Consider the following 23,247-nt stretch of genomic DNA (forward strand, 5'->3'; position numbering starts at 1 on the left):
CTTAAAATTGTACCCCAAAAAACTTCAAGAGTGGACCCTCGAAAGCAGTTGCGGGAAAAGCTGCAAGTTGGGGGAAGGGACTCACATGTGAGCAGAGAGACTCCTCTTCCTAAATGGACTGAACAATATTTGGAGGTGGGTGGCTGTCTCATTGTGATAATGTGTTCATAGCATGGGCAAGAGATACTCTTCTTTCTAAATGGACTGAGCAAGGTTATTATGGAAGTGGTAAACAGACTGAACATCTCAAGGGTTGTCTTTTCACATTGTCAGTGGGAGAAGGGAGGAAGGTGGGGGGAAGAGAAGAGTTCTGAAGGTGTGGTATAATTTTTTTTCTTCTTTTAGGTCTGTTAATAAACTTCTTTATATTCTTTCAAGTTTGGTGCCTGCTTTGCATTTCTCCTAATTCTTATCTCACAGAAGGTAAACAGTAATGAGTATCTTGGACCAAACCACTACAGCATGTATGTGTAAATGCTGCCTGTGTGGTGGTTATTCAGGCTTCCTTTGAATTCTGTCCATCCATTTAGTCATCCCTGCCAAGTCAGTCTCTCTTACCCCTACCTACTAAGGTGTGTTTTAATGGTGACAGTAACAGGCTGACTTAAAGAAATGCTGCCAGTGACACTAAGGAATGCTTGGATGGTGAGGCACTGGAACACGTTGCCCAGAGAGGTTCTGGATGCCCCACTCCTGGAAGTGTTCAAGACCAGTTTGGATGGCGCTCAGAGCAACCTGGTCTAGTGGGAGGTGTCCCTGCCTGTGGCAGGGAGTTGGAACTAGATGATCTTTAAGGTCCCTTTCAACCCAAACCAGTCTTTGATTCCATGATTCTATGACTTTACTAATATAAAATATAATGACCTTAGGAGAGCTTTGTCCTTCTCACAGGTCAGACACATTATTATTAAAAGGAACCAACTACTAGGATCAGACACATCATTATCAAAAGGAGCCAACCCAATAAATACAGTGTCTACTACTGTTTTGAGGACACAGATTTCTGTCTGAACATGTGGCAGGCTAACCTCAGTTTCCAGTGCCTTAATTTGCTAGAATATTTGTCATATTAGAATACAATTGTGAGTTCTCCTTTCAACTAACACAGTATTAATCATAATTGTGTAATCAGTCTAGATGGCAAAAATACATACATAGCATGAAACAGTTGAGATTAAACACTGTGGAAACTGTGGGGTTAATCACAATCAAGTCTCATCTTGATAGTAAACTCAAATTGTTCCTGTTGACACTGATTTTCAGTCTGATAATTAACATGGCTCTGTGTTTTTTCCTTTAACCTGCTTTTCTAGTGAAAACTTTTCCAAAGAGATTCTAGAGGCTGTGACAAAGAGTTCTAAGGGAATTGGCCACTTGATTAAAATTCACCTTTATGTAAAAAGCCAGATCCTGAGAGAACTACATTTTTTATGTACGTGTATTACTTTTTTTTTCTTTTATCAGTGCTTTATTGCAGGTCTGTTTTATTTAGATGGCAAGAAGCTTTCTGTTTTGACTGACTTAGCTGAGGCTACTTATATCTATGACAGATAGGCTGCTGTGAGACAGAAGAGAAATTGTCAACCAAATGTATAGTTAGGATCAAAGAGCACCTCTGTTCTTTTTTCTTCACTGTGATGGACTTAAGGGGGCAAAATCCTTCATGTCCAAGCCCTGTCTCCTCTGTACCTCTGGCACATACACCATTTCACTGAACAGATAAGAGAGAACCTGCTTTTTTATGGCAACATTTTTTTGCACCATAGGCACAGTGCTCTTTTGCGAGCAAGACAAATGGTTCTGTGGACATGTGCTGTTAGAAAAACAGATTTCAGTCAAAGTCAATAAGATGTATAAATTTGGGGAATATTTCATGGATCACTTCTATTTGAAATCAGGGTTGTGAATAAATACTATCGGAATATTATAAAAATGCCATGTGTTTACACAGTATTACACCTGACCCAACCAACTCTTTCAGTCTGGCATCCATGTTTTCCCTAGTCCCCATGAGCACAAACATAGGAACGGTGGCCTCCACTGTCCCTAAAAGCCACATAAATCTGAATCCAGCCTTTGCTTAAAATATATTGTCTCTAGTGTAAGGGAGATAAATCTACCCTGAAAATGCCCATATATATGGAATCAAAGACAAAAGTGCATCTGAGCTTTTTTTTTTAGTGCAATTAAAAGGGCTTCATAAATATGACTCATACAGTATTTGGCCTGTTCAATTGAGGTGGGGGTTGCTTTAGTGTTTGCCTGAGTTTTTTTTTAAATCTTTGGTAATACAAATTGAAGTAGTGATAAAAATTTAAAAATAAAAAAAAATCCAAACAGCAGGAAAAATATCAGTAAATTCATATCCAAAAAATCAAAGCTGAAAAATATCTATAATGCATTTATATAATAACATCCACAATACTTCCCACTGTGTTTATTGAGTTGGCTCCTTTTTATAATTATTTGGCTGTTTCTAGCAGGGACCCATGAGAAAGAGGAACAAAGTTCCCCTCAGGTCATTATTTTTCAGATTACTAAAGTCCCAGCATTCCTTGGTGTCACTGCCAGCATTTTTATTAAGTCTACCTGTTACTTTCACCATTAAAACACATCTTAGTAGGTACGGGTAATAGAGACTGACTTGGCAGGGATGACTAAATGGATGGACAGAATTCAAAGGAAGCCTGAATAACCACCACACAGGCAGCATTTACACATACATGCTTTAGAAGTCTGACTGAAATCCTACATCCAGGTGCATAATAAATAAAAGCATTTGTTCTTCTGGTGGTTGCTAGTGGTTCGGTTTTATTATTTTCATGCTGGATGGCTAAAAAGTAGAAAGTGTGGCAGCAGGACATCATTATGATAGGTGAACAGCTGAAAATGTACAGCTTAACTAGGTATCCATAAGTTTCTTCCTTGCCCCATTAAAGGTTCGGTATCTACTAAAATTTGGATGAAAGTTTCATGTGAACAGGCTGTCTCAGGATTTCTACGCAGAATTTTCTGCTCTCACTCAGGCTGAATAGGCACAGAGAACAGTAAGGGATAATAAAAACAAGAGGGAGAGTAGCAATGGCTATATAATACCTATATAATTTCAATAAATTAAATTGAAATTAATAATAAAAATAATAAATAGCATCAAAGTGCCTTCCTTCTTTTGTCCTCTACAAATCCTTGGAACTAGTTTTGTCTTTACTCCTTGTCTTACTCTTGCTTTCCAGTGCTCAGTAATATGTTTCCTTTGACCTTTATTTGTAAAGCTAGGCCAATATTTTTAATCAAGTGTTTACAGTCAGACACCTAAATCTATATTAAGCATCTAAATAAGGCTTGCATTTTAAATGAGCCGAGCACTAAGTCAATAGCAGTTGTAGCCTCTGACTACTACTGAAAAGTAGTCCAGCTCTTCAGGTGCCTCATTCTCTACCCACAAGCTGGAAAATGTTTGCAGCCATTTTTGTATAATTCTTATTCTCACTGTGCAGTATAGTTCTATGTTAAATAAAATCCTGCTATCATGCTGTACCTTTGATATAAGAACATAGGAGCATTCATGTCTGACCCAGATGTTCGAAATAACTACATCTCACAGATATTTATATATTTTGTGGTTACACTTGTTGTTCACAAGACTACTTGGAATCTTATAATTCTGTTGTGTTCAGTGTATGATAAAAAGCTGGCTATACGAGAAGAAGAAAACCATGATGTTATTTTCCTTTTTTGTTAAGGAAATGGTGTATTAGTAGATAAGTGCTGTGCTTCTGCTGAAAATGTTCATTCATCTCTTGGATATGATCCTCATACTACCTGTTTCCAACACAGCTGTCAGTTCATGATTCGGGCAGGAGCTTGCAGGGATATGTGCCTTGGCTGGAGGGGATGTCTGGAGGAGCTGGGAAGTAACCAGATGACTGACAGCGATTCAGGCTAGACACGGCGTGGAGGGGGTAGGTACAGAAGAAAGCTAATCCTATAGAGGGAGTTGAAGGCTTTTTTGAGGGAGGATGAGGGAGGTAGAAAGCATCTGCAGGATTTGCTTTAGAAAGAATTTAAGGTTGCATCTGCAGGATTTGCTTTAGAAAGAATTTAAGGTTACATCTGCATGTCTGCAGCTGAAGGGACCTGAGAGCTAGTCAGTATAGCACATATTATCAGTTACACCAGCACAGTGAAGCTGATATGGTTATTTGAGTGTTACAACCCATGTGAACACTCTTATTCTAGAACTAATACTTCTTTTTTTTTTTTTTTTTTCTAATTTAACAGAGATATTGTGTAAAGCTCAAATGTTGTGTTTGGTTGTTTTTTTGGTTTATTTTTGCCAGTACAGTAAACAACACAGAAATTTAATTTCATGTAACTGTAGCTGTTTAATTCAGCCCTTGGAGTGTCCTGGTGTATTTTCAGCATATGCACAGCTCTATGCATACTGTTTTCCTTGCAATAAGGTTAATATTAGTTAGAAATGGAGACCTGCTGGAAATAAAACCAACTGCAGATGAGCTTAGCTAAAAGCAAAAGCTATGGTCTCTCAGATAATACCACAAGACAGCTTGAAAGGCTAATATATCATGCAAATGGTGGACCACAATCACTTAGGCATAGATGGTCCGTGGGCTGTACAGAAGGAGTGAATCTTTCTGTATTCAGCTGCGCGTGTGTGCGCACCTCGCTCCCCCTCCACCCGCTCCTCTCCCTCTGTCTCTCCCAGACAGGCGAACAGACCTGCTTCTTCCTTTGTGTTGCCAGTCAGGTCCTCCCTCTGCAGTCTTACACAGGAAGAAGATTTATAACAGCTGCATGCAATGCCAATGTCTCAAAGAGACAGTATCACGCCATGTGGAGGATTTTTATATGGGGTTTAACTTTGCTCTACTGAATTGGAAAGGTACATTTTTTTAATCTTAATTATTTTAAACACTTAATTCCTGTGACTTTTATCTCCTGCTAAATTCTGACCTCCAAATACTAGCATCTTTAAATCACAATCTGTTGTCACAGTACTGTAATGGCTGTGATGTCTTAATTGAAAACATGGGGATGTAAGGATTTCAAGCATATAATTAGGGCACATTTCAATGCGAAGCTGTGAGTGCTGTTGTGTAAGATGGGCATCTGATATTTCTGACATACTGTATCAGAAATATAAGATTCAAACTAGAAAATGAAAATACAGCACACATGCAGTGCAACTGTGTACCATATGTTAAGAAATGTGCACCTCTTAAACAGCGGGCTAATTAGCTAGAGAAAACAGAGATGTCTGAATGATGATGCTAGAAATAAAAAGGATAATGAAATCTCGAGACAGACTTGTGTAGGAGATCCACCTGGCAGCAACTTACCAGGTTTACCAAATTAACTGAAATCAAAGGGAAATTTATAGGTGGGAAAAAATGAATGTAAAAGCACTACTTCCCTTTGTTTTAAGATCTCAGTTGCTTGCTTCTTACTTTCCTGACTAGTGGCATGTATTAGAATTAATGATGAGTGAAGCATCAGAGTCAGAGAAGCCCAAAAGCTTAGACATGTTCCCTAGGCTTGGGGAAAATCTCTATAAAATTTGACAAGGGATAGTGTCTTGGTGGTATCTCTCTTCCCAGGTAGTAGCAGGAATACAAAATTAAAATAGATTTCCATTTAGCATTTCACGTCTTAGCCTTCCTGTTTCCTAAAAATGAATGCACAAAATTGAATTATTTGATTTCAAGAAATCCCTAAAAGGGCTAACCCTTGCCAGTGTCTAGGTTCAATATTAGTAACAGATTTCTTCTTCAGAGGAACACACAATCTGTAAATATAAACCCGGGATTAAAAAAAATCAGGCATAGAGGCAGTTGCACTATAAGAAGTAAAACACTACACAGCAGGCCATGGCAGGGACGAGTCTGGATCTAGTTCTTCTAACTCAAATACATGTACTAGTTTCCTTCTTCTACCCTGTTTCACCTCATCCCATAAACAGCAAATCTACACAAGTTGCTCAGGATTTGCCTTAGGACTTCTCTTCCCAGGATCAATGAGGTCCGGAGGAGCGTTCACTGTATTCACTTGCTGTTGATTTTCAGCAGCAGGAGGTCCAAGACAGGCTTACTCTTCTATTTGGAGAAACATAACCAAGATTTAATTCCATTATTCACTCATGCCTGAAATACTTCCTCTGGTTTTCCTCAAATGTTATTATGTCCACCCAGAACCACTCTTGTTGCATTGTTTTTGAGATCTACTATTACTCAGTATTATCAGTACAATGCTTAACTTTTGTTCCACCTGATAACCAGAGCCTTTGCCCTTCAACTTATACAGCTAATCCACTGGTAGTTTTGGTTGATGGAACCTGCAAACAGGCTGACATAAAGGATTCCTGTCCCAGTGGCATGTTAAGTCCATATGCTGATAGCTGTTTAATCTGTAACACTAACTATATCCATTCTAGTGTGCCAGGAATACTATATTTACCCAGCTTGGAGTTAAATTAGCAAAAGTCTTATGGCATCAGGGAATTGTCTGCTCCCTCACTACTATACAGTTAGTTGTTTTTGTTGTTTAAAGAAGCTTAGAGCTGATAACAGAAAGGCTTCCACAGAATGAGCTTAAAACCTAACAGCCTACAGAAACTGTTCATAGCTGTGTGGTCTGCTTTTAGTGTGGGACATCACTTTTTTCACTGCTAATTAAGTCTGTCATATCTGAACTATTCACATGAAGTTCTTTCTGCAAAGTACTCTAATCCAACAGATAAATCTATGCACACTGTTAACATGTGAAAGGAAACCTCCACATTTTTTAAGTTTACATGTACATCATCGTGGTTAGATGCCACTTTTGATCTAGGAAACAGTATCCATAGAGTTATTTTCCCTTATCTCTGTTCCACTAAGGTTTACACTGCCTACATATGTCAAAATTTTTGAGAACTTCTTGGGACAAGATTCGGACAGCGTCGGACGGCGTCTCATTGAAATCTGAACAGAAAAGGTTACTGTACTTCCTTGAGAAGTACCAAACACAGCAAACAACAAGGAAGGGCAGAGGCTGTACAAATGGCTTCAGCGTGCATGTACCTGTACAAATATAGAGACACAATGTCTCTGCATGCATTTGCATTAAGCCTATATAGCCACAATGCTATGTAAACAGAGCTTGAATTCCAGCACTGGACCGCTGGTTATCACACTGCTTGACTGCTAACAGACTTTATTCTCCTTGGTTTGCCTGGTGCTAACTAGCACCCTGCCAGATAATGCCCAGGCGTGGAGATAGCATTTGCCAGGAATCACTCCCAATACCCAACATCACCCTTGATGGTTTCTCTGAACTGTCTCTGAAGGTTTAGGACCTTGACACACACCTCCTGCCACACACCACACCATGCTGCAAATTCTCTGTGTTTCATAATAGAAAAACTTCTGTGCTAAAAAGCTGCAATGTGACCCTCACATTATTTCAGACACTTTGTCCCCTTGAGGTGACACTCAAGGCCAAGTGTTATGTAGTATGCCTGCAGCTACTCTCTGCCATTTAGCCTCACAGCCAGAAAACAGCCCTTAGCTCTATTTTATTTATTGACATATATAGCCAACAAGACCTTCTGAGTTAAAAGTTAGGGAACACTGAATGCGTGCAGTGTTGAGCCAGGAGAAAAAAGGAAAACTAAGACAAATGGCCTATGTCTCAGGTATTTGTCAGCAAGGTTAAAAAAAAGGTACAGACCATATGAGAGACAAATGTTTGCTTCCCTCTGTGCCTCAGAGCACCAACATATCTCAGTGGGATAAACTGAGTTTTTCTACAGACTTGTCACACCACAACAAAATGCTTAATCTCCAGAGAAATCACAGTCAGGCAGCTAATGCTCAGTTGACTAGGAGAATATTCATGTTGATGTACAGGAGTATAGTCACAGAGCCAGAACAAAGACCTCTCCATGCAGTTTATGGTGTTGAATGAAATGATACAAGTTCCCTCTTTCCATGTCAGAGATAAATATGGTGTTCAGAAGGGGGAAAGAAAACAAACAACACACAACCTTAAACCTCATCCTACAGGAAGCTGGGATTAAAGTATACTGTTTAAATATATAGAGCTATAAGACCATCAGTGATGGCAACAATGTGCTATATGAGATATTGAAATATTTAGCCAGTTTTAGTCTCAACCACAGGATGTGAGCTGAATTTTGCAGAAACAGTAGAAACATTGGGACTGCCTATAATTCTTGAAATTCCACATAAGAATAAAATCTCTTCCAATTCACAACATGTAACAGGAAATGCTAGCAATGCTGTAGTGTTTGCAAATAGGGTTTGTAAAAGAAATGAAGCTGTTTAATAGAGTGGCCCATCAAGCTAAACTCTCAAGACTGTAAGCCCAGCAAGGATTTAGCTGATTCCATTCACCAAACATACTGTTGGTAATGACTGACGTAGACATGGTATTAAAAGTTGTGTTAGGTAATGGCCAAAAGACAAAATATGTCATATGTACTAGTATGTTATTGAGGACAAGTAGTGTTAAATAGCATTGCAGAAAACACTGTAGTAACATATCAATTCAGAATACAATCCAGAATGCTCATAAATAAAGCTTCAACCAGTGTTCATGAAACTGCTAAAAGTAGCATGATGTTCTTCATGTTCTTCATGTTGTTCATGTAGTTAAGATGTGCAACATTTGTATTGTAGTTCCATGAAATCTGTAATTCACAGAAGTTAAAATTGCAGAAGTTAAAAAGTGCTTCTTTTAGAAACAGCCACAGATAATAGTCAAATACTCCATCATCAAGTCTGGGCAGTTTAAACTTCCATTCTTACAGTCTAGATGGTTCCAATATGTTAAAATAGTTGGAAACATCAGGGCGTTATGCACTTTTGGAAAACAGGTCCAATGAAGCACTGTTTCACCTGGAACAAAAGGAGTATATTTCCACTTGTTTCAGAAATAAAAGGGTTTTTTTCTTTTAATAGAGACATAAGACACTTCAAGTTGAAGAGAACTCAGGAAGGATTTAGGGTAAAATCCTGCTCTAAACAGAGTTGCATAGAGATTTACACAGGCTGGTCTTGAAAACATCTAAGTAGAGTCTGTGTACCCTCCCTAAGTAACCTACTTCACTTCTTTGCTGTCCTCATGTGTTATACCCAGCTAGAAACATTCTTTTTCTCATTCATGTCTATTGTTTCATCCTATGACATGCTTCACTGGAAAACCTGCCTCATCCTTTTCATAACCTCCTCCTAGGTATTGGAAGGCTACTGTCTCTTCAGAACTGTCTCTTCTTCAGACTGGAAAATTCTATTTCCTTCCATCTCTCCTTGAAGGGCTTTTGTTCCCTGAACCTGTTGTCCATTCATCCCACAGGTTCCTCCAAATGGCAGCCTGCCCCTCAAGTCCTTCACTTGCAACCTCCCTATGAGTTTCATCTGAAAACTTGATTAAAGTACTGTCCATCACATTGTTACTCTGCTTCAGAAATATGTTCCTAGAGTATTTGCTCTGGGTGTTTCCCAGGGATTGAAGTAAGGCTGAGCAGCCTGTAGTTCTCTGAGTTGTCCTTTTGGAACCTTTATAAAGTTTTGATACAGCTTGTCAGATCCATGAGCATTTATGAGTTGAGTTCTCATCACTAGTCTCTGACTTGATCCTTATCCTCTGCTAGTATTCCCTCTCTTCTCTCTCATTAAGCACACAGGCCTCAAAGAACAAGGCACTGAGCACTTCAGCCTTACCAGCATCCACTGTTGCTGAATCACCCTTTTCATTCAGCCTTACCAGCATCCACTGTTGCTGAATCACCCTTTTCATTCAGCAATGAGTACATACATTTTCCTTTTCCAATCTTTTATTAGTAATGTACAAGCACTTCTTGTTGCCTTCATGTCCCTGGAAAGTCTCGATTCCATCTGAGCTTTGGTTTCCCTGACACCATCACTACATACTAATGCAATGTTTCAGAAATTCCTCCTTTGAAGCCTGTCCTTTCTTCCATCTCCTTTATGCTGCCTTTTATGGTGGACCTCTATCTTGAGTTGGTCTATTAATAAGTGTACTTGACTTCCTGAGCATCAACATGAACCATTCATAGGCTTGAAGGGTGATGTCCTAACAGACTTGCTAGATTCCCTGAACTCATTTGCTTGTCAGAGCTCCCTCCCATGGAATCCCACTTTCAACTCCCCAGATAAGCTGAAGTCTGCCCTCCTAAAGTGCAGGCTCAGTACTGCATTGCTTGCCTTCCTCTGCCTCCTCAGGATTTTGAACTCCACTATTTTGTGGTCATTACAGCAAGGTTTCTGTTGATTATCATATTCCCAGAGGGTTATTGCTAGCTAGTGAAGGCCAGAGTCACCTGGTTGGCCCTTCCAGTGTTTGATCATGAGTTTACCTCAAATACAATCCAGAAGCCTCCTTCATAGCTTGCTTCTCACCACAGTGTCCTTCCAACAGATGTTAAAGTTCCTACAAGAACCAGCATCATAGGATCTAAAGACTTCCTTGAATGTTTCAAGTAGACTTTATCCACTTCACCACATTGATCAGGTGATCAGTAACACACTTTTTCCTCAATGTCACCCTCACTGGCCTCTCTCAGACCCAACAAGGCTCTCATGCAGCTTTAACGTATTTTTTAATACCGTGTCTACGTCAGTCATTGCCAACAGTATGTTTGCTGAATGGAATCAGCTAATCCTTGCTGGGCTTCCAGTCCTGATAGTTTAGCTTGATGGGTTGAAACATTTTCTCTGAATGTTTCATTAAAAATAAAATGTTTTTAAAAATTCTAAATAACTTTTTAAGGTACATTTGCTAGTAAAATTCTGTTAGAATGATGTCTATCGCCACAAAACTATTAAACTTATGGTAATATAGTACTACCATCAGTTGTTTGCAGTATTTGTATGACATTTGGCATGCTGTTTAAGTATTTTGTAAGAAATTATTGGAGGGTGACGAACAGGCACTATACAAGGTCCCTAGACCAAGTCCACTTGGTCTTGGAAGTCCAAGCAACAAGATCCTTTCAAGACTGTTCAAAGGCAGGTTAGTCAGTACTGTTACCTTGGGGGAGTATGAGGGTTGTGGGTACAGCAGGGTTGGTAGAAAACCTGATATCCAAGGTAAAAGTAGTGGCCTAAATATTTTGCCCACAGCATTTTTGTCAAGCAGTAAAATGTGATAAAGAAGGACAAAACCACAAAAGCATTCTCTTAAATACAGCAAGTAGGTGCTGTAGTGACTTCAAAACACTTCTAAAAAGGGCAGGGAGAAATTCTTTCTATGTTATTATGAAAATGAATACATGAGATACTGAAATGTGCCAGCTTAGTGTACCAGCCTGCAAGATGGTCATACAGCCAATAAGAAGGGGGATTACAGGCCTAAACCTTAGACTAACTATCATAAGCTCCTGACTTAGGCAAAGGAGACTCAGATATTTAACAGATTTGCAATAAAATTAATTGAGAAAGTAATGTAGAGGCTGTCAGTGTAAGGTAGGATGTAAGTGGGCTTCGTTTAGATTCTGTGAGTAGATTAGTCTGGCTTCCACACAGCTGTATATTTAGCTATGGTGACAAATACTGCCTAACAGAAGAATATTTCACAGTTAACATAGCCTCTTTCCCAAAGTAGGCCTTATAAATAAAGAAAAATTGAGTAAAGAATTCAGATTCATTAATATTGGATGGAGAACTACAAAGCAGTGTTCATGATCCTGGACCTTCCAAGGACAGACTTGCTGGCTAACCAGTGAAGCAGCTAATCAGTTAGGGTAACCACTTAACCAAGACTCCTGTTTTTTTGATCACTCTGTTGTTTCTGTTAAACAAACAGCTGCCTTTACAGCTGGTCACTTATGTTTCTCTTGAAGCCTAAAAGTTCTCAGTACATAATTAAAGGCGAAATATGACAATAGACTCCAAATACATGAAAAGCTGACGCAAAGAGGAAAGGAGCAATTTGTTGTCTGTATCATCAGTAGATGAAGCTGAAAAATAATGGACTTAAGTGACAGCCAAGTTAGGTGTTAGGAAGCAAATTCCAGTGCTAAGGATAGAGAGAACTGGGAAGATAATGGCATGGGAGATTGTAGAGACTCCATCTCTGGAGATATTTAGAATATCAGTCAGATGGGTATAAGCATAGTTGAGTGTTGCAGTGGGGTCTCCTGCAACATGCATTAGACAGCGAGGCTCGTGGAAAGAAATAGGGACCGATTCTTGATAGATGTTTCAGAGATCTTTATTCTCCAGCCACATGGCCACGGGACTGCCGAAGAACTGAGCAATCACGGGACCACCAGGGTCCTCCCCGGGCAGGGGAACACAAAACAACCAGTGGGGAACGGGATTGACCAGGGAGTAGGGAAGCCCCATAGGCTGTGCCTCTACCCCAGGGTCCCCTCCCCCCAGACCCCACGCCAGGGGGGAGGAACCCCAACAGTTGAGTTTGTTTAGAGCTGGGATATAGAAGAGGTGTCGTCTTGAGGTCTTTTTCAGGCCTGTGATTCTATTATTCAAAGCCTGCTTCAAAGACTAACAGTATTTAAAGTGTTTCAAATGGAATTACATCTCATTCAGATAGTTGTGAAATATTTGAATGAAACATTAAGTTTCATTAAAACCTGGAAAGTGAAATGAATGCCCTAAATTCATCTCTCAAGTAGCTCTTTGACCTCTTAAGTTTTTCCTTTTGGCTTATTCCTGCCATCATGCTCAAGAAAGCTGCAACCTGATAACAAACACTTGGATAGCTGGCAATGACTCAAACTCATCCAGCTGTGTTCATGCTTGACCTGCCTTTTCTTAAGCAGTTTCATCTCATTTTTTACCAGTCATGAAGCTCATTGACTAGTGTTCAGAGACCAGTAAGTGACAAGCTTAAAGGTAGTAAATCAGAAAGAAAGTCTGTGTACAACTGACATATGTTGCTTGTTTATGGTAGCACTTTTTTTCTGCAACAGCTGGCTCCATCTCTGAACAGTGCACATCCTGACACCCAGAGTATTGCATCTGAAAGCTGGAATGAATAGATTGTGCCAAGTAATGAAATATTAGGAAACAGGACATTTCCTAAATAAAGATTCACTACTACTTGCTTCCTGGTCCCAAGTAAGACAATCCTTTTCCTCCAGTTTCCATTTTTCAGTCAGTAAAATGCTTCGTAGTTTTCCTCCAGATTCAGCTGTAACAGTCATGACTGACTTCTCAGGTGAAGTCAGCAGCAGGGAGGCAAGCTTCTTCCTCACCATTAGGTAATACTGTAATCAACAAGAATTGTTTGCCCTCATAAAAAGGGGAGGCTTTTCTAAGAAAAAAAAATTAACCATCCATATAAAATTGCATAAGCTCTTTCCAGGTCAGTTAAACACAGGGGGTTCTTCACCTTGTACCAGAACATAAAGAATGTCCTCTCTGTCTAGCCTTGCTATTCTGTAGATAGCCTTGATATTCTGTAGATTCATTTTGAGCTAATGCAGATTTATTTAATTTTTACTTTTAATACATTTCACTGAAACAGACTGCCAAAAGAAAGAGTAATAAGACAACTCTTTAATTCTAAATAAAAAAGAATTTTCAACTTGCTAGTCGGGAAAAATAATCACCTGGGTTTAAAAGTGATAAATCCTGTCATATTGGAATCACATGTTTACTATAACACTTCATACTATAGAATATTCAGAACTCACATATTATTGATCCTGGTTTTGTGAACAGCACAGACTTCCATTAACAGCAGTGAACTTGCACTTCTGTGCACTGTTACAATGAGTGAATTTACACCAGAAGAAAATCAGGAAATTCACAACGCAATCAGTTACACAATGAGTGGTGTTAAAGATGCCAGCCCATATATGTCTAAGTATAAACTTTGCAGAAGAAATGGGAGCATTCCAACTTCAGTTAAACTATTCGGAGACATCAAGATTCAGAGCATTGTATTAACTTGAATAAGAAAAGTAGGTTTAGACAAAGTGAAATATCAGATTCAAATAAAATATTTGAAAGAAATAGATCAGATGAGACAAACCAGAAAATCCCATATTTTTCAGCTGTACTATATGTCATAGGAAAAATATATTACCAAAATACTGTGGAGAAAATAGCGATTTGGAGAATAATTCAGTGCATAAGGACTTCTGAATTCTGTTTAACATTCTTCAAAAAAAGTCTGTTCAGTTAGTCACCTAGGGTTTGATTCAGATAAAAGAAAACCCTTAGGGGTTTTTTAACTTATAAAGTTTGGCCACTTGTCTAATCTAGAGTTGATTCCTTCTTAGTAGACACAAAGCAATGCTTCCAGAGAGAAGTACCTCCCTCTTCTTAAACTCCTTTTGTAGGCACCTCTAAAGAATGATTTGTCCCATCTTAGGTCTTTCCATGGTCCACTGAGAAAATCTAGAAAATTAACTTAACAAAGTTACCTATTCTATTACTAAGGGACAGCTTTCTCTGAAAGTCCTGGTGTAAATCCAGCCTCATGAGATTCCACATCTACAGCATGTAATTGTTTTCCATGTAATTAATAGATATACTAAACTTCGAACATAAAAGAAAAGTTGGATTTCCATCAGTAACAGTCTTCAAATTTATGACATTGCAGTGAGGTTTATTCATTGTGCTGGTACAGCTTTGCAAAGGGCAATGTGCAAACTAACAAGCATGCTCTAATAATTGAATGTGAAGGAAATTATCAACCTAAATTAGTTCTACAGTACTACAAAGAATTAAAGATATTAGAAAACAGGAAAATATAATCTCATTCAAGTGCTGCCATGGTACTGATTCTTGTGATAGGGAGCCCCTCCTTGCTGAAGGACTTGCCACATCATGTGCACAGTAATATTTTTATTTGCTTTCAGAAACAACTGAAGAGACATAATAGTGTGATTTTGAGTTTCTCTGTATTAGAAGTCTGTAAAAATCTCTGCTTTGCTTGAAGTCTGTAAGAAACCACAAGCAACTCCATATGTGCCTTCCTTTAGTGCTACGTTTGTCCTTTCTATTTTGTAGTGTACAAAGTCACCACTGGAACCCAGTGACAGAGCTTGATTAACTGTGCTTAATCTATTTCCACAGAAAAATGGACTGAAGGAAGTGTTCTAAAACAAGATAATAAAATGTTATCATTCCTTCACTCTCATTTTATTAAATATGCTCATCTTATGTGCAAAGTAGGTCTATCCAGTTGGCATCTTTGTGATGAGACAGAATGCATAAGGAAAAATTGATTTTGAAACGTATGTTTACATATTCTATCTGCAATGGTAATCTTACTGACAGACATTTGTCACTGATCATTCTGTTGTGGTACAGTATAATTTGTACTCTTTTTGTTACTGGAAGTTAAATGGGAAAATAGATAACTGTAGAAAAGCCTGTAACTTTTTTTTTTCCTACCATTCATCTCCAAGTCAGCTCCAAATGCAGGATTTCCTCCCAATATCCATGAAGCCCTTTGTGACTGTATTTTTTGTTTTCTAGCACAAGAACAGAAATACTCAATGAATTCAAAAGGAGGCAAATTTCATACTGCTAAAACAAAACATTCACTCTGTAATAAGCCTTTAATTTTCATCAGTGTCACAGAATGTTATTGAAGGTTATAGTTGAGCAAGTTTTAGGTGGCAGTTACATGTTTATATGCCTAGCAGGAAAAGAAAAATCTAGTATCAAAATATTTACTAACAACAACAGAATTTTTGAAAGGGAGATCAAAATTCACACTTCAGGCCTTAAGCAAATCACAGATTTAAGGAATAGGGATGAGCCATTTAATGAGGTATTTTTCCCATGGTTTGCATCACACATCTTCCTGTGGGAAGCTTGTTGCTAGCCCTCAGAATCTGAATGGTGGACCTAGACAACCTGTTTTAGCAAGAGGATTCCTGTGTTCTTATGTAAAACCCTGAGAAAGTGCCAATAATGGTCTCTGCTGTTATCTACCCTTGTGCACACTGTGTTTATCCTTAGGAAGATGATAGATGTGTTGGAGTAAGGAAAGAGCATTGAAACCCTGGAGCTGAATTGGCCGCCTTTTATAACCAACAGAATGCAAAGCAGAAAAACAGTGCAAGGGATAACTTACAACAAACCCAAAAGTCACATCCTATTTTCACTCACAATAGGTAAGAAAACGCCTTGGTATCTCTGGTGGGTTGACCTTGTCTATCTGCTACAGGCCCACCAAGCCTCTCAACTGGACTGTGGACTGGGGAGAAGAAAATACAATAGAAGCCTTGTGGAGTGAGATAAGCATAGGGAGATCACTGTAATAGGCAAAACAGACTTGACTTGGAGAAATTAATTTAGTTTATCAACAATTAACAATGAAGTAGGATAATGAGGAATAAGACCAAATCTAAAAGCACCTTCCCCTTCCATCACTCTTCTTCCTGGGCTCAGTTTCACTCAGATTTCTCTACTCCCAAGCGGTGCAGGGGAATGGGGAATGGGGGTTGTGGCCCAGTTCATTACATGTTGTCTGTGCTGCTCCTTCCTCCTAGCACTCTCCCTCTGCTGCAGTGTGGGGTTCCTGCTACAGGAAACAGTCCTCCAAAGCAAGTCCTTCCCATGGGTTGTAGTTCTTCACAAACTGTTCCAGCATGTGTGCCTTCCACAGGGTGCAGTACTTCAGGAACAAACTGCTCCAGCATAGGTCCCCCATGGGGTCACAAATCCTGATGGCAAACCTGCTCCAGAGGGTCTGGAACATGGGTCCCAGGTCCTGCCAGAAGCCTGCTCCAGGTCTGGGTTTCCCACAGGGTTACAGTTGTCTTTCAGGTATCCACCTGCTCCAGCATGGGGTCCTCCACAGACTGCAGGTGGATCTCTGCTCCACCATGGCCCTCCATGGGCTACAGGGGAATCTCTGTGCTGACCTTGGTGTTTACTTCTCTTACATATTCTCACTCCTCTCTCTGGTTGCTGCTGTGCAGCCGTTTTTCCCCACTTCTTGTCTATGTTATCCCAGAGGTGCTGCCACTGGCTCTGATGGGCTTGGCCTTGGCCAGTGGGGTGGGTCTGTCCTGGAGACAGCTGGCGTTGGCTCTTTGGACATGGGGAAGCTTCTGGCAGCTTCTCCCAGAAGCCACCCCTGTAGCTACCCTGCTACCAAAACAGCCAGATACTCCAGGATCTTTTCATGTCCATAACCCTCTTCTATTACCACGTTATCATACAACATACGTAACTGACACCACCTCAACTGCCACACCTCACCTGTTGCACAAAGATCTCAAAGGCTGCATTTGATACATTTTCATCCTGATATGCTGTAAAAAACTTTCAAACACACTTTTTTTAATCTATGTGGTATTAATTTAGAACTAACATAACTCCACGCATTTAAGAATTTGTTATGCACGTATATATACATACTTATTTTCTCTGTTTTCGTTTCTTGACTCTTTATAGTGAGTTCTTTTACTCAAGAGTTTGGATTAAAAGGCAGAGTACGCTAGGTTGTTCTTCAGACTTAGATGTTTATTTTTTCTTATCTGTAATACAGCTGCACGGGATGTGCCTCCAAGGTAACACAGTGGAAAAATGGCCCCGAGTTCTAACTTTCAAGGCTTTTTAAGGTCCAAATCAACCAATTATGAAATGCTAAGTAATATGTTTTTACTTATGATCCAATAACTATCTATTCATGACCCACAGTGCAAGTTTTTTGGCCCAATACCAGAACAGCCAGATTTGTGAAGAAGAAGGAGAAAAGATGAAGAGCAAATCCACACCCAAAATCCTCCATATTGTTACACACATATATATATTATTATATCCCAGAAACCTAAATTCTCTAAACCCAGGGTTCCAACATATAGATATGTTTGTATATGATTTCATATATGTTATTAACTTATGTAATGCATGCATTAAGTACAGAATGTTTACTATATTTATACTGTATTGTTCAATATGTTATATAAAATATAACCAGAGTTTGGTGAGACAACTGGGAAGCTAATCTGTAGGGATAGATCTGGAATGCCATCTGAACCATTTATGTAAGTATTCTCCAAATATTGAAACAGTTTTACTTGTGTAAGCATGGAATTCCTTCAGGATGTAATCAAGAGGCAGTACGTAGTTGGTTAGAGCATAAGAGCCTAGTGGAAGTAGAACAATCTATCTTTCTTCTTGAGCTGTACTCTTGACTTGAGCATTCTTCCAAGCTCTCTATTCATTTTTTGATTTTTTGTAATACAATACAGATATTTTCCCTTTACTCCCACCACTTTTCTTTTTAAAATTGTCTCTTATTCCTTTTATTCCCTTAATTTCTCTCTTTTAAAATTAGTTGATTTTCTTTGGTATCAATGCAAATATGGTCTAAACTTGATCTTCAGTTTCTTCAGTTGCGTGTTTCATCACTGGCCTTCCTTGCTTTTCCTTTATTAATTTCATCCAAAATGCTGGTCTAGTAATCATCTACATTATGGACAACCTCTATTATGATCTATTCATTAACCTCTCATTATCCTCTTTCCTGACTTCCAAACTCTGCATAACTCCACTCTCATTATTGGCAATTTTCTCTGCGGTTTCTTAACTTTGTCCTTGCATCCTCTGAGTCATGTGCCCTTCATTTTGTTCTTTCATTCCTGTCTTTAGGCCTCAAATTTTGGGGAGTCTTTGAATGTCTGAGTCAAGGGTGAACATATAAGCCAAAAGTGAAAGTGCTTACAATCAAAGGAACTCTCAATCAGGAGCAGCCATGGAAATCATTAAAAATCTTAGAGTGAATTTTCAAAGATTGTCTTCACACTGCCTTTTATCTTTTCTGCCCTGTTAAAATACTTTGCATTTTTGATTTCGATAGTTATCAAGGTGTTATAAAAAGTGAGTAGGCCTTGCTAGCCTGTTTACAGTGCTAAGGTAGGGTAAACCTATGTTAATAGGTAAGCAAGGCCAATACCTTGCTAAAGGCCAAATGGTAAAATAACATCAGAAATTAGATTAGATTAGATTACAGAGTAATATCGTAAACCCGGGTTATCTACCTGGTAGATAATCAAAGATTAACATTTTCTATCACATGTTCATGTCATTAAATATATCCTTTTTTACTCTAAGGTAGCAAGTTATGAAAGCATTGCTTATCCTCCATTGAGTTACAGTGGTATTATACTCAGAGAAGCAGGGAGTATTCTTGTGTTCAAGGCTAAAAATACTTTCAAGAGGCTGCCATGGAACACAATCAGGATTAAAACTCACTGTTGAGATCAGTAATAGAAAAGAGAGTACTTTCTTACAGTCAGAAGGACTTTTTTTCCTTCACTGCAATTGCAGCTGAGATAGGTGAACCAATTCTGGCCTTCATATATATTAAATTATGTTTCATTGATGGCGAAATCCAGTTTCCAGCTAATACTCCATTTAGGAGATGGTTTAAAGTGCACCTTAATCTGCATCATGCCCCAAGTTTGACATTATTTGTGTAGGGCATCACAGGTTGATAGTATTTTTTTCTGCTGACAGGCACAGTTCTCTTCTCCATTAAAGCTTATGGATATTTATAACTCAAAGTGTTCTTGTAGTGGCTGGTAATATAGAACTTCTCTGCAGTCTACTATTTGACAGTTTCTACTTACTGAGATCTAACCAATGAGAACATCCATAGCTCTTTTCGTTACTAGATAGTAGTGCCAAGGTGATCCTGATCCCTGAACTGAAGAAAGCAAAGACACAAAAAGCTAGTTTCTTACCCAAATTCATTTAAGAGTCTTTCTAGCAGTAATACACACCACCTTACTGAGATAAATAGCAAATCAGCTCTACTTTCTTCATCACTTTTTCCTGTTTCTTCAAAATAAGTGTAGACCTCTGACATCCCAAACTACAACACTGCCTGCATAGATATAAATCAAAGTACATTTTCTTCATGCTTAAGAACATGGAAACAGTATAAAACTCCAGTGCATTAGGAAGCAGTAAATTAGAATCAGAACAAGGGAATCATTGGAAGGATCTTTGGATTATTTCATCCAACTGCCTACTAAAAGCAGGAGTATCATATCCTAAAAACCTTTATGAGAAGAGAATCCACAACTCCTCTGTGTAATCTTAGTGCTATGCTGAACCATTTTCCAGCATTCCAGTGCTGAAAAATGTATTATAATGCCCTGCTTGATTATGTACCAAATGCCCAAGCTGTAGTTTGTGGTTCTTACCTGTCAGCAAGTCCAGGTATAGAATGAATCATAGAATAGTTTGGGTTGCAAAGGTCCTTAAAGATCATCTAGTTCCAACCACCCTGCTGTGGTCAGGATTGCCATCCTCTAGACCAAGCTGCTCAGGGCCCCATCTGACCTGGCCTCAAGCAAGCACTGCCAGGAATGCGGCATCCACAAGTTCTCTGGGCAACATTTTCCAGTGCCTCACCACCCTCTGAGTAAAGAATTTCTTCCTAACATCTAATTTAAACCTGGCCTCTTTCAGTTTAAAGCCATTCCCCTTTGTCCTGTCACTATCTGCCTGTATCAAAAGTCCCCCCTCTCCCTCCTCTTTTATAAACCCTCTTAAGGTACTGGAAGGCCACAATGAGATCTCCCTGAAGATCTCCTCTTCTCTTCTCCACATTGAAGAACAAGCCCAGCTCTCTCAGCTGGTCTTCATAGAAGACATCCTTTCTGACAGAGCCTTTCCAGTTCCTCCACATCAGCCTTGAATGGAGGACCAAAAGCTGGATACAATAGTTGAGATGTGACAGCATGCAGTGGAAGTGAATAATAAGTTCCTTTGATCTAGTAGTGAAAATTCTCCTAACTTAACCCAGTATGTAGTTTGCCTCCTATGTGATGAGAACCCACAGGGGCCTTAGATTCAGCCAGGGATTTACTACACCTCCATGGCCACTTGGTCATCTCACAGCTGTATTAAAATTATTCCACTCTGGAAATAACTTTGAACTTCTCATGTGTGAGCTGCATGGACATCCTTTTGGCTGAGTCCTCCAGCATTTTAAAATAAATTGAAGCTTTACTATTTATTGCGTGAATCAAATTTAGTGTCTTCTATAGATTTACTGAGAATTCTTATCATTGAGGTTGTTGACAAAGATACCAAACAGTTGTGGAGCCATTGTCACCCCACTTGGTCTTGTGCACGTTACCAGGTTCACTGGACATCCCATGCCTGATTCCTACCCTATGAGCAAAGAAGTCCAGCCAATATTAAGCCTACCTAGAAGTGCATTCATACAACCCATTCTTCTTTAACTTTCAGGTTACAGTGCTCTGAGAGCTTTCCAAGCCTCAGCAAAGTTAAGGTGTGCTACATCCACTATTATCCCTTCATTGTCACTGAAGACAATTGAGATAATAAGCATGATCAGTCCTTAGTAAACCTTTGTTACCTACTTGCCCTTCAATGCTTAACTCCAGCCAGCAACTGAGCACCATGCAGTTGTTCACCCCTCTGTCCACTGCAGGATGGGGAAGAGAATAAGAAGAGTAAAAATGAGAAAACATGTGGATTGAGATGAAGACAGTTTAATAACAGTAAAAACAACAACAATAATAGTAAGGAAAAGGAAAAAATAACAAAGAGAGAAAATAAAACCCAAGAAAGACAAGTCATGCAAGTGAAAACAGTTTCTCACCACCAACTGACCAACGCCCAGTCAGTCCCTGAGCAGGGGCTCCCTCACCAACCTCTCCCCCATCTTTCCATTTATATATGCTGAACATGACAACGTATGATGTGGGATGTCCATTTGGTCAATTTGAATCAGCTGTCCTGGCTGTGTCCCCTCTCAACTTCTTGTGTACCCCCAGCCTCCTCATTGGTGGGGTGGGGAGAATCACAGGAAATACCTTGATGCTGTGCAAGCACTGCTCAGCATCAGTAACAAAAATATCCCTGTATTATCAACACTGTTTTGGTCACAAATCCAAATTACAGCCTCATACCAGCTACTCTGGAAAAAAACCTAACTCTATTTGAGCCACACCCAGCACAACTGTTTAGAAAAATCCTGTAAGAATCTGTTTCCCGAGGCTGAGATGAATCTGACTAGCCTGTAACTCCCAGATGGTTCCTTCTACCATTTGTAAAGCTAGACATAATATTTTTATTTTTTTCATTTGTAAGGGACTTTTCCAGATTGCCTCAATTTTTTTGGCCACAGGTAAGTAGCAGCTTTACAATCACCTCAGCTGTGTGCTTCAGCAGTTTCAGATGAATCTCAACCAGGTCCAGGGCTTTTAGTACATCAGGATCCTTCAAGTAGCCCCTAGCCTGCAACAATTCCACTCTTGACTGCTCTTCTCCTTCCCAAGCTTGACTGGCTTGATGCAGCGATCTGGTCTCAGGTTTTTCCTATAGGGACTGAAGTAGGGAGGTGGGGAAGGCCTCAAGTACTTTAGCTTTATCTCTGTCATCCATCACTGGGCTGTTTCTCCCTTTTGTCAGCAGTGCCACATTTCCTCTGAACTTTTTGCTCTGAACCTTTTTCTGTGAGCAAACCGACAGAATTTCTTCTTGTTATTCCTCATGTCACTAGGCAATTTTAACTTCAGCTGGGCTTTAGCCTTCAATTTTTTCCTGTAATGTTTCTCTCTCATGTCTATCCTTGTCTGCAATTTCGTGTATGCTCTCTAGGTTAGCTAGCATCAATTTGATAATTATTAAAAATCAATGGTTTCACATGTTATTGTGTTGCTGTTTGCATTGCATTAGTTATGTGCAGCCAGTGTTTGGTCAGTTTGTGTTCTCACGGCATGTTTAATAAAGTAATAGTGGATTAACATATATATAAAGATAGACAGGTGAAAACTCACTTGGTAAAGCTGACCAAGGGCCTATAACAAACCTGCGTGACACCAGCAAGCCAGACTTTTACAGGCAGTCAAAATGCATACTATCCTTCTCAAAAGCAAGAAACTTATTTGTAATGTTTCAGGTAGTTACTTTCAAATCAAAACATATTTATTGTGTCCTAGTGCTGTGAAGCCCCTAAAACCTCTATCTGTAGCAGCCCACTGTTTGAAGTTGCATGGTCATCCAACTGCCATCCTTTATTTTTCACATGTACCTTACAGATCTATGAATCATTATTCTAGGTATTTTCTCTTGATCCCGGTTCCTTCATATCTCTCTCCAGCTGAGCAACTTGTTTAGAGTCTTTCAAGTTTTTTCTTGATCCCTTACTTAAAAAATAGCCTCCAAAGAGACACTTCACCTAAAGATCCTTGAACCCTGTAAATGTAAAACTACAGTTTCACTCTAT

Source organism: Corvus brachyrhynchos, unplaced genomic scaffold (assembly GCF_000691975.1).
Source record: "Corvus brachyrhynchos isolate BGI_N302 unplaced genomic scaffold, ASM69197v1 scaffold116, whole genome shotgun sequence".
Lineage (NCBI taxonomy): Eukaryota > Metazoa > Chordata > Aves > Passeriformes > Corvidae > Corvus > Corvus brachyrhynchos.